Source organism: Colossoma macropomum, unplaced genomic scaffold, assembly GCF_904425465.1.
Source record: "Colossoma macropomum unplaced genomic scaffold, Colossoma_macropomum, whole genome shotgun sequence".
Lineage (NCBI taxonomy): Eukaryota > Metazoa > Chordata > Actinopteri > Characiformes > Serrasalmidae > Colossoma > Colossoma macropomum.
The window spans coordinates 25,886,516-25,898,757 of NW_023494810.1; the positions used below are offsets into that span (position 1 = coordinate 25,886,516).

The 12,242-nt window shown below is 35.6% G+C and overlaps 1 protein-coding gene across 3 annotated transcripts in view; it reads left to right on the top strand.

The window, feature by feature from the left end:
- fhit (fragile histidine triad diadenosine triphosphatase) overlaps positions 1 to 12,242 on the top strand; it is a 413,951-nt gene that overhangs the window by 400,628 nt on the left and 1,081 nt on the right. The window lies entirely within an intron of this gene.

Sequence of the window (12,242 nt, forward strand, 5' to 3'; positions counted from 1 at the left end):
TTTTACTTTCTTTTTTGCCTCTGCCATGGCAGCTTCTCTAAGGCTGATTATTGTCAAGGTAACATTTTTCTCGTCACTGAAATTGAAACTTTCACTTTTCGAAGAACTTTCATTTGGAAGTTTGAGATGTTCATTGGTGCTGAGTTCACTTGACAGAATCTCAGCTACAGTAACAAAAACACAATGGAAAGGCATCATCTTTTAAACAGTGACCTTGTTTCAAAGCTTATTAGCTTCTTGTTATAAAATGTCCAGGAAAATAACATATTGAATGTTCATAGACAAGCAGATGGACTGTACTGAACCTGATATTCTGCAAGTTATTCCTCTATGGTGCAGGGGAAAAAGGAACACTGTCTTCAATACATTCTGAATAGCCTATATTCTTTCATAATTGTATGCTGCCCTTTGGAGTCGCGCTCACACATTGCTGAAAGAGAGTCAAGATGTGCAGTTCAAGAGGCAGGTGGTTAACAGAGATATGTTGCCTTTTATTGCTGTTCCATGTTAAATGTCAAGAAGCAGCCACCCAACCCATTATACTCTCTCATTCTACATTAGCACGTAGCTCCTAATGAAGACATAAATTGAAGTGTTAGACTAAAGGGAAAGAATTCAGAGATTCACACATGCCACATACTGTAGATGCATTTGTATTCACATCTAGCATGTGTGTCACATGTGAATACATATATATATATATATATATATATATATATATATATATATATATATATATATATATATATATGTATATTATTACAAAGCCACACTGGATCATTAGGTAGAACGTTTATTAAGGTAGAGAAATGCATTATAAACTGCAAAAAATGGTATCTTGTCAAGTGAAATGATCTTAGAACAAGTCAATATATCTATATATTTCCCATTTTGAGATGGTTGTGCACTTATTATAAGATTATCTAGCTTATTTCTAGACATTTTTTACTTGTTTTAGGTGATTTTATTGAGTAAAATTATCTCACTATACTGGCAGATAATTTTGCTGGTTTCAAGCAAACAAGCAAAATTATCTGCCGGGATAGTGAGATAATTTTACATAATAAAATTACTTAAAACAAGTAAAAAATGTCTAATCATAAGGGAAATAATCTTAAATTAGGCTTGCAGCAATATTAAAATATGATATATATTTATATATATATATATATATATATATATATATATATATATATATATATATATATATATATATTACAATATACAGAGAAATATTAGACAATAAATATATGAAACTATATGATCATTTTACTTGACAAGATACCATTTTTTCTATAGAAATGTTTAAAAAAGAGACTGAAAATGAATTAATTTGTTAGCAAAAATGTCAATCAGCCATTTTTGAATTATAATGGCATAACAGACTGATTTAAGAAAAAAAAAAGTTTTATTTTTCTTCTTATTGTTCTTCTTATTGTTATTCTATACATGTCAACGATGCAATAACAAACATTCCTATGCACATTTTTTTCAAGGGTTCTCTAATAAAGGTAATGGTTCTATACAGAAGAGAACTGTTTGAATATATCCACCTGACCACTGTGTTTCCAGATTAAGACTGAATTATCTGGTTAGGGAACTTTTTTTTTTAGCTACACTCTTGAAAAGGATGGTTCTTCAAGGGTTCTTTAGTAAAGAAAATGGTTCTGTAAAGACCCATGAATGCTCAAAGAACCCTTTGCATGTATAAATGATTCTTCGCATCATTAAAGTGTTTTTCAGATTGATAGAGAATGTGTTGTAGATGGTTCTATATAGAACCTTTTTGAAAAGGGTTCTATATAACACCAAAAAGGATTCTTCTATTGTTACAATCTCCACATTGTGTCAATAGAAAAACCTTTTGGGTGCTATATAGGACTCTCTTCAAAAAGGGTTCTATATAGAACCATCTACAGCACATTCTTAAGAACCCTTTCATGATGCAAAGAACCCTTTAATTATGCCAAGTATTCTTTGAGTGTTTATAGTTCTATATAGAGTCATTTTCTTTACTAAAGAATCCTTGAAGAACCATCCTTTTCAAGAGTGCAGGGTATAAAAGGGAGCTTACTTTTTTAAGCTATTGTTTTGTCCCATTAAATGTCTCTGAGGCTTTCTGAGACAACGTGCACTTTGCAGCTGTCACTACAGCTGAGTGAAAATGAAAGTATGGCAAGAACAGCAATGTTAGAAGCATAAAATGCGCAGAGCTTCAGACGACGTGTGAATGTGGCTTCATAATGACTCCTTGAAAAAGCCCAGTTGTTAGTGTTTAAATCTGTGCCCATAAAATCCAACCAGACGACAGTCACTGTCTGCTGCTAACTGGCTCTAACTGGTTTACACTTTATATTCACTTCATAACTGGATGTACTCTGCCCTCACAGGAGTAGGTTGAGCAGATAGGAGAAAGCTAACCAGCTAACGCTACAACAATGCAAGATAAACTTCCAGTTCAAGCCTTTAAAGAAAGAGTTACATAAAAAAAACTGAGATATACAAAGTAAAGAATGTCACGTGCATGCCTGTTATTAGCATAAAATGTCTGTATTTAAACCAAAGCTTACATCAAAAAAGCTAATCATGCTAGCTTGATGCTAACATGCTTTGAAGAGCATTATCGAAGTGCTGGTTTCTATATTAGACATTGTTGTGCAATGGCACTGCTTTATGGCTTTCTGTCTGTAATTGACTCTCAGTGTAAATACAGGTAAAATGTCATGAAAGACTTTATTAGTGTGAGTAATTAGTGTATTCTATAAATTATATGAATAGGACTAAAGCAACCAAGTTCCGGTTTCTGTTGACTGATCGATTACAAACATTAGCACTAAAGCATTTGAGCATCCCAACAATAAAGAGTATTTATATTTTTATATATTCCCACATTTCTATCATGTTAGGAAGTTATTAGCATTGAACATACTACCTTTTTATGCGTTGCTGAAAGTTCTATACATAAGTCATTCAAAGCATCATGGGTGCAGGAATAAGGTTGATAAATGTTATCAACCATAAATGTTATGTTAAAATGATAAATGTGGTTCTTCTCTATGATGAAAAACGTTTTTCTATGAAGAACCCTTTTAAAAGTCATTCTATGTAGCAGCAAAAAGGATCCCACTGTTGCTACAACTAAAAACTCTTGAGTGCTATAAACAACCCTTTTTGCCAAGGGTGTAGCTTTTGATTCAATACCATTATTTGACTGCTGTTAAATGTTTATATTAATTGTTTGCACTAATTCCAGGATATTTTCTGAAAGTGTCTGTTTTTCGTCTAAGATATTTAGCTTTCATTTGCTAGTTGGGTTAATGTATAGTAAGCAATGAATAACATTTATGAAGCAATACCTGAATGACTATACACAACTTAATCGTAAGATGTTTTAAGATATTGTATGAAGTAAATGACATTATTTTGGCATAAGAGGCTTTAAACTAAGGTTACAGACATTTATTCCACTTATTACACTGTTATGAAGCATCATCCCCAAGAAATGGAACACAAGCTAAGAAGCGCAATCATCAGTTCTATATATTTCCAACACTTAAAAATGATGGTTCTTCAGTGGTTCTTTTGTAAAGAAAATAGTTCTATATAGAACCATGGACACTCAAAGAACTTTGCATGTTTAAAAAGTTCTTTGCATCATAAGAGGGTTCTTTAGATTGATAGAAATTGTGCATTAATATGCTATAGATGGTTATATATAGGACCTTTTTAATAGCAGCCAAAAGGGTTCCTCTATTATTACAAGCTTAACATCGTAACAATAAAAGAACCAACTACAGCGCGTTCTCCATCAACCTTTAGAACTCTTTCATGATGCAAAGAACCCTTTAATCATGCAAATGGTTCTTTGAGTATTAAAGAATCTACATAGAACCATTTTCTTTACTAAAGAACCCTTGAAGCACCACCTTTTTTAAGAGTTTACTTAAGTTAAAGTACAACAGTGCAATTTCCACACAAGACCTGTGTGGCTGCGAACATAACTTGTTTTTCTTAGGTCTGCAGTCAAAAATCTCCTAAATAGAAATTGCTTATCAAAATAATACAACAATAACTATCATAATATCTAACAGAACGTTTACTTTTGCTACTTAAGTACATTTGAAAGCAAAGAGTTTGTGCTTTGCACAGATTGGAAAGTTCTGCTGTTATAAAGGTGATATTTTACCAAAAGTTTCGCTTGTTTTACCCAAGCACAGCATTTTTGTATGTAAATGAGTATCTATATTCATGCATATGAGAAAATATTTATCAATTATATTATATAAGTCTGAGGGAAATAAGGTATTCCATAGAACTGATAAATAGTGGTTTTAACTAGGCCTATGCCTAATAAGTTCCCTTACTTGGGAACAATGCTTCATAACAGTGTTATAAACAGAACAAAACCTTAATCGGAGGCCCCTTATGTCAATACAGTGTAATTTCCGTCAAAAAACATCTTATACTGTCATGAGCTGTTTATAAACATTTAATATTGCTTCATGAATATATTATTTAATGCATGTATGCATGTGTTGTGAAGTCCTTTTGTAGGTAGCCCTCACGTTCATAGAGAGAATGCAGTGTTCAGGATAGATCTAGATTGGGCCACCATTCAGTGCTCCATGCCCCCAGTGCAGCATGTGGAGCTGTTTCTGTCACTGTCTGGAACAGCAGAAGCTGTGGAACTGTGCTTGTGTGTCTGCTGGGAGGAGCAGGCTGAGGAGCTTTGCTGATGCCCTCAGGGAGAGAAGTGTGAAGAAGGCTGTTTAGACATCTGGACAGCTCTTGGTGTTGGAGACACGTGCTTGTGCTTCTCCCTGTGCCCTGCTGCCTACAGAGACGAAGCAGCTGCTGCGGTCACATGGGCACAGCTGGGATTTCCCTCTGCAGAAGAGTCTCTCACTGAAGAGCATCCTAGAACTCACCATTAGAGAAGGAGACAGTGTGCAGAAACAAGTGAATGCCTCACTACAGCTGCACCTTGTCAAATAATGCGAAGAGTATAATACACCTGTCACTTTTCGGTTTTGTTTGCATGTCATTTGGTGTCTGTTTGCTTGTTGTGCTGTCATGGTGTCTTTTGTCTTTCTCTTCAAATGAGCACGCTAAGGTAAATACCTACCAACTACGTTGGCATGGCAATGAAGCATTTAGTTTTGAGTCTTGAACAAGCTTTTTTGGAATCCTTATCTACTCTCTTAAAAATACGGGTGCCAAAAGGGGTTCTTTGGAACGGTGCCATAGAAGAACCACTTTTGCTTCCCTAAAGAACCATTTTCACAAATGAGATGTGCAAACATGAGGAACCTATGAGGAACGTCCCCATAATGTGAGTGTTCTGTGTCAGTTAAAAAGCTTTTAGATGCGAAGCGCCTCATGGAACTGTCTTGTAACTCACTCACATTTAGCAGGCTGAAGAATCTCCACAAGGGGGAGCACTTACTAGGACTTAAAGGAATAGTTGAGAGTCACATGAAATTCCAGAATTTTCCACTTACACCAGATGTAGTCTATTGGCCAAGACATTTTGCTTCTTTAGTTTAGAACTGGAGCAGCAATACTAACATTGCTAATAAACACTAGCACTCAGCAGTCACCCAAACAGCTTCTGTACAATTCCCAAAACTGCTCTCAACCTGCTCAGACCTCATCCATGTCTTGATTAATGGCACACAGACTTGTTGATTTGGTTTGGAGCACAGCATGACTTTCTATGAGCTATAAACATGAACAAAACTGCAGGCAGCCACTTTTGACACGTTTAAGAGGTTCAACAAGGTTTACATTCGCAACCACCTCAAGAGTAGGAGTAGGAGTGCTGATCTAGCATCAGTATTTGGAACAATGACCGTCATAAATATGGAGGAATCTGATCCAAAATCGGCCCTGCTATGTGAATACCAGTCCTGCTGTTGTCTGAAAAGGCTGCCGTTAGCAGTAAAGCTTTGTTCACTTTTATATCTTACAGTGATCTTAAGCACATCAGAAAGTTTGCACAACCTTAATGAAGAACTAGATGCAGATTGAGCAGGTTGGGAAACATTTTAGTGAATTGGTTACAGAAACATTTTGGGCTATTTGGGTGGCTATTGAGAATACTGTTTGTTATCATTGTTAACCTTGGAGATTCAGTTCTGAATTACAGAAGCAAAATTTAGACTCTTGGCTGATCGACTACAACTAGTGGAAAAATTGCGTAAATTAGATTTTTTGGCCCAACTATTCCTTTAAATAGCTTTTTGTGCTTATCTCTCTTCGTTCTTGTTCTTAGAACTGTGCCACCAGATCTTGCAACATTCAGGAACCCTTATTTGTAAGAGTGTAAAGCACATTCCTGTGGTTCTACTGGGAAAGAACAAACTTCAGCAGATACACTACCATTTGGAATTACTTGCCATATTAATGTATTTTGTTATTTTATTTAAATATTTAATTTTTTGTTAAAATTGAAAGAACTGGATTAATTGACTTACATCATCTGAAGACACATCCTTCACCAAGTTTTGACTGATTTTTTTTTAATACTCTTTCAATATGCTTGCTCTGATCCATCCTCTCAGGGAAGGGGTCTGAAGCACATCCATGGTTGTCACATGAGGTGTGCAGTTACGCATTTCCACCAGAGAGGTCTCCAAAACCCCAAATCTTACATAGTGCAGTTGTATCGCAAACTAATTGGCAATCAATACTTTCAGGTGCTTTATTTTAATATTTCAATAATTCTGTGGAGACAATATCCGTTTTTAAAATATAAAGAATTGTATTAGAACTTAATTTTTAATGGCATGCAGGTGTGGTCTTCTTCCGAACTTCTTGATTGGCTGGATCAGATGCATTAGTGTTAGGCAAAGGGGGAGGGGCAGCATGTTAGATGCAGGTTGGAACTAAACACTGCAAGAAAGTAGATATCAAGGAGTTTTTGACTACTGCTAGATCATTATTTATCATTCTAGACACATCAAACATTTCTTTTTTTCCTTTTATACATTTATCTAAAACCAAATTGGTTTTGAGCAGCAATTCTTTGAAGGTGGTCTATATTGATATGGATTTCCATCCAAGGCTGTGACTTGACTCATTTTCGTGACATGGGTCAACAAACCCTCCCTATTCTATCATTGTATAAACGTACTTCTATCCTGCACACGTTATAGAATATATGAATATGAATATATCAGTGAATTTATTGTTCTGCTGTGCATGAAAATGGAGATAGTTAACATACTGTAACTTAAAGGCCTACTAGGTCTACCTGTCTAAGAAAAAATGCAAAGAAAATACACTTAAAATAGAATAGATGCTCTTGAATAGAATAGATGAATAGATGACTTTAGGAGGGGTCTGTACAAACCCCTCTGTTCAAATACAGTGATCTCTAATAACAACTGTACTACTGTTAATGCAACTGTTCAGTTACACCATTGTGGTGATCAGAACCGACGCTTTATTCTCTTCACTGTACTCATGGTTTTGGCACAGTGCATCACAGCTGGATATGATGCTGTATTCATCTTGTATTTACCGGTCGTAATGAAGCAGCAAAATTCTGTGATGTCTCATATATCAAATTTGCTTGTTTCAGTTTAAAGGGCAAATATTGATTCTCAGTTTCATTAAATGTCAGCGTTTCATAGCACTCTTTCTGATCTAATTTCTTTCACTCCGCAGTAATACAATCAAAGCTTTTTACAGCGTGTGGTGATGCATGCAAGGATGAAAGCTATTTGAAGATTAAAGCAAACAGATTATAGTTTGTGTAATATTTTCTTTGCTAAAACGTTGTGTTTTGAGACATGATATGGAGCTCGACTTTCATTTTTCCCTGTAGATTTGGCTTTCTTCGCTTCACTATGAGGCTAATGTATTTAAAATGTAACGGAAGCTTATAGCCACGAGGTTAGCACTGTTAGCAATGTGTTAGAAAATCATCACATATGGTTTCTGACACTGTCTGACATACTGTTAACTATAAAAAGGAATAAAGTTGTCAGAAACTGCATAAGCAAGTCTGGACTACTTAACAACTCAACACAGTTTGAGGCAAATGTGAAGTTTAGACTAATGCTGATTGGTTTAATATATTACGCTGTTGTCGTAAGAAAACCTTGTATCTCCAAAATGGTAGCTTTACAGGAGAAGGAAAAAACCTACTTTAGTTTCAATGTAAGTCAATGGAACCAGACTTTTTTTCCAAGTCATTTCGGGCCATTTCTTTTGGTCCATTCAGTATGAAATTTATACACAACGTAAAGAGAAATCATTTTCAAACTATGCCAAAAACTGAAAAACAACAAGAGTGGAGACACGAGGCTTTGTTCCTACAGCAGTGATAAGCTTCTATTACTTCTTAGACATATTAGTCTCATAGCTTCAGTGCAGATTTAAAAACAAACACGCCTGGACTGATCAGCTACATTTGGCAGAGAGACTGTGAGGACTTGCTTGTACATAAAAGACGTCTCACTTTTGTCAATTAAATCAACTACAACTAGCCAGTCTAACTTACTGTTTTCTTGCTAATGCTTAAGCTTCAGCCTGGAGGCTTTCAAGGACAGTGTTTATAGCCAAAATGGTCTGTCAGCTTGTCCTAACAGCAAATGATATGTCATTATCAAAACTTGGATGTTTAAAGCCCTGTGAGGAGATGGCTTTTAAATGGATCAGTGTTAGCTTACTCAATCTATATGCATCATTAAAACAGGCCTTCTAGGGATTTAAATCATTTATATAATGACGATAGTGAACAAAGAAACAGAACAAAGTAAAAACATCTCACTTTTGCTGTTCATTTGCAATGAGAAACATGAAAAGCATTGCCAAAGCTAACTTCAGAAGCCTGAGAAAGGAACTGATGTTCTTGATTGGGTCTTTAAACGACATAGCCGGTGTTGTCAGAAGCTATGATTTCATCCTTTGTAACAAAAGTGGTCTAAATATAATACCGCTGCAATATGACAGTCTCTTCATTAGGTCATCCCTCTGCAAATTCAAGTTGACGTCGGACTTTATTTTTATTCCTTTTGGACTGCTCAGCTCGCGGCGGCACTCTCTTTTCCAGGAACTTACCCTCCTCCGGTCGTGCGCTCGGAGCAAAATATGATACTGATGCACATTTGCTCTTCTTGAAGTGTCTCATGCAATCATCTAAACTCAGCAGACTTCTTTTCAGTTCAGGTTTACTGGCTTGGAGAATAAATCGCTAACTACAGCCCACCCCCGTCCAAAACGCTCCCCCACCACAAATGTCATCCTCCGAATCGCACAAAGATGTCCTTTAGGGTAAACGGTGGAGATTTTAACTCCGCGTGATGGTTTCGGTGGAAACGAGGCAGCAGTGTTTGTGTGAAGCTTTGAGACTAGCAGAGAGTGACTAACTCTGACTGCCTCCCTCGCAACATATTTTCTTATCTTCTTCTATGTGTCGAGACGCTTGTTAGCTTTCAAACAACTCAGTTTTGGATCCCGCAAATGAAAACAAACATGAAACAATGCCCACTGGAGCAGAAACTTCACTACCAGAAATGAAGTTGTTGCAGGAAATGTTTCTTGGATGAAGAAGGAAAGAAAACATGTCCTCTTTCACACTTGAGGACTTGGATTAAACATCTTCACTTCTCTTAAAAATAAAGGGTTGTTTGGAGTGAATGTTGTAGAAGAACCAGCCTTTCAGTGGATAGTTCTTTAAAGAAATTAGATGAAGAACCTTTTTTTAAGGTTTAAAGAAACATTTTTAAAGGTTCTGTGTGAATACATCCAAGCCAAGGACAGTCTAGGAACCTTATTTATATCCTGTATTTTTAAGTAATAAGTAAAAAGTAAAAATGTAGTGTATAAACATGAGAGTAGACCACTTATTGCATTCTGTACCAATATGTCCAAGCCAAGATCCATTTAGTAACCTTTGTTTTTAAGAGCGGACATATAAAATACAGGGTATAAATACAAGAATGGACCATTACATTCCAACAAACTCTAACATTGTTACCCAAACTAAACCAAATCAAACTGCTAAGCAAACTGTAGGAGGTTATCATAAGTTATTTCTTGTCCTTTGTCTGTTTACTCACTGGACCATAAGAAGTCCCCTCATATATTTAAGGGAACAACATCTATTTTGTATGTCATTTCTCAGCATACATAAAGACATTGCCTGCATGCACTATATTGCATATAACTGATGTTATTCTAACATATTTTTATATTTTAACAGGAAAATGAAACAGCAGCACTTTATATGTATTGAAAAACTTAACTCAAGCTTATATATAGCAGAATAAAGTGACTAAAGTGGTAAATGGTTGCAGATAAACACATATTCGGGCCTAAGAACATGTACAGAATGTACTGATATTTTGATGTTAGTAATATTTTGTACAGTTTACTTGCAGACTTTATAGGAAGTAAAAATATTAAGAGACTGGGAAGACTTCATTTGAAGGCCACCTTCATAGAGACATTGAATAACATATTTATAAAGCAATATTTGAACTTTTGTGAACAGCAGATAATTTAATATGTTTTATAAAGCAAATGATCTGAACTAAAGTGACAGACATTTCTTCCATTCATAACACTGTTATGTAGCATCATGTCAAAGCAATGGAACTCGTCAGGCAGAGGCATTATTGCAATTACTGGCATAAGCTGTTCATAAATTCTATTATTATTATTGCTTTATAAAAATATTATTCAATGCTTATGCATCTGGGATGAAGTCTCTATGAGGACTTCAAATATAGTGTTACCAAGAAATGTTAGATGTATCCACAACAGAGCTGTAGATGATTCTATTTCATCATAACTGAGAAAACTAAAAGGTCAAGAATGAAATTGTAATAAAACTACCATCTAGAATGCCTGACATGACAAGTGACTGTATTTTGAGTGGTAATATACATGCTTATCTATGTTAACCCCTTAAAATCTCAGGCTTATTACTTACTAAGGCTTATTATTCAGTAACTACAGGGACTTAAATGCAAACTGGTTGAGCTATTCTTAGGTTATAGAAGTGTGTAATAAACTTTGCCATTTAAGGGGTTAAAGAAACAGTTTACTTCTTACTGAAAAATCAAATTTACACAGTTTTCCCCTTGACCCCATATTTAGTCATTTGGCTGAGATGTGGGCTGTGTTCAAACTGCAGGCAAATTGGATTTGTTTCTCAAATCAGATCTTTTGAGACAACGGTCCTCAATGTAATTTGCAAGTGATCAGATCGGATTTGTGTGTCCAGCCATTGGTTGCAGTGGTTACAGTGTAGGCGTCAATAACTCGGATTTCAATCACAGATGCAGAAGAGATGGAGGTGCATCATCTCGCCCTCCAAACTCTTCAAAATTCTTTGAACAGATGGTGATTTTCTTGAATGCCAGCACTCTTTGGTTCTTTGGTAAAGGCAATTGACCTATTTAGAACCATGAGTTCTATATAGAGCTTAAATGGTTATCTGGGTGGTAAAATAGTTCTTTGGATTGGTAGAGAATGTGTTGTACATGATTCTATATAGCACCAAAAAGGTTATTTTATTGTTATGATGTCAAGCTTGTAACAATAGAAGAACTCTTTTTTGTGCTATATGGAACCACTGGATACTTAGTGTACAGACTAACTAGCCATTTCAACTTGTTGTAGATCTGTGAGAGGTTTTTAGAAGGGTTTCACACTAGTTAGCCCACTGTAGCTGCTTTACTTGAACCCTGCTACATAATATTGATATAACCATGCCACGAACATGTCATGGTGGACATCATGTGCTGTAATGAGTTGTCATGACAGGTTTAGTTCAGTAATCTAACAGTATCATCTTACCATTACTGGTAATTGTCATGATGCTGTAATGGTTGATAACTGAAAGAATTGAAGATCGGAGAATTGACTCGCACTCCAGAGACTCAAGGTGTTTTTGACTGACAAAAAAAATCTTCTGTTATATTAGCTTTTGTAGCTTAACTGCAAAACTAAAACTACTAAAAACTTCAGACACCACACTCGGCTGATGATGTCTTGGCTGATGAAGTACATTTGAAGTCAGGAGGAAATTGTCTGATTTTTCAGTAAACCATTCCTTTAACATTCACTTCTCAATGTTTTCTCAATAATTTTCCAACAGTGAATAAACTGCATGCAAGCTTTTCATATACTGGCACTACTTCTCTATCTTGTCTTATCTACTTGTATTTGTCCCTTGGCCAGCAATGGAGAGTGCTTGCTATCATTTACTGCACTACTTACTGTCA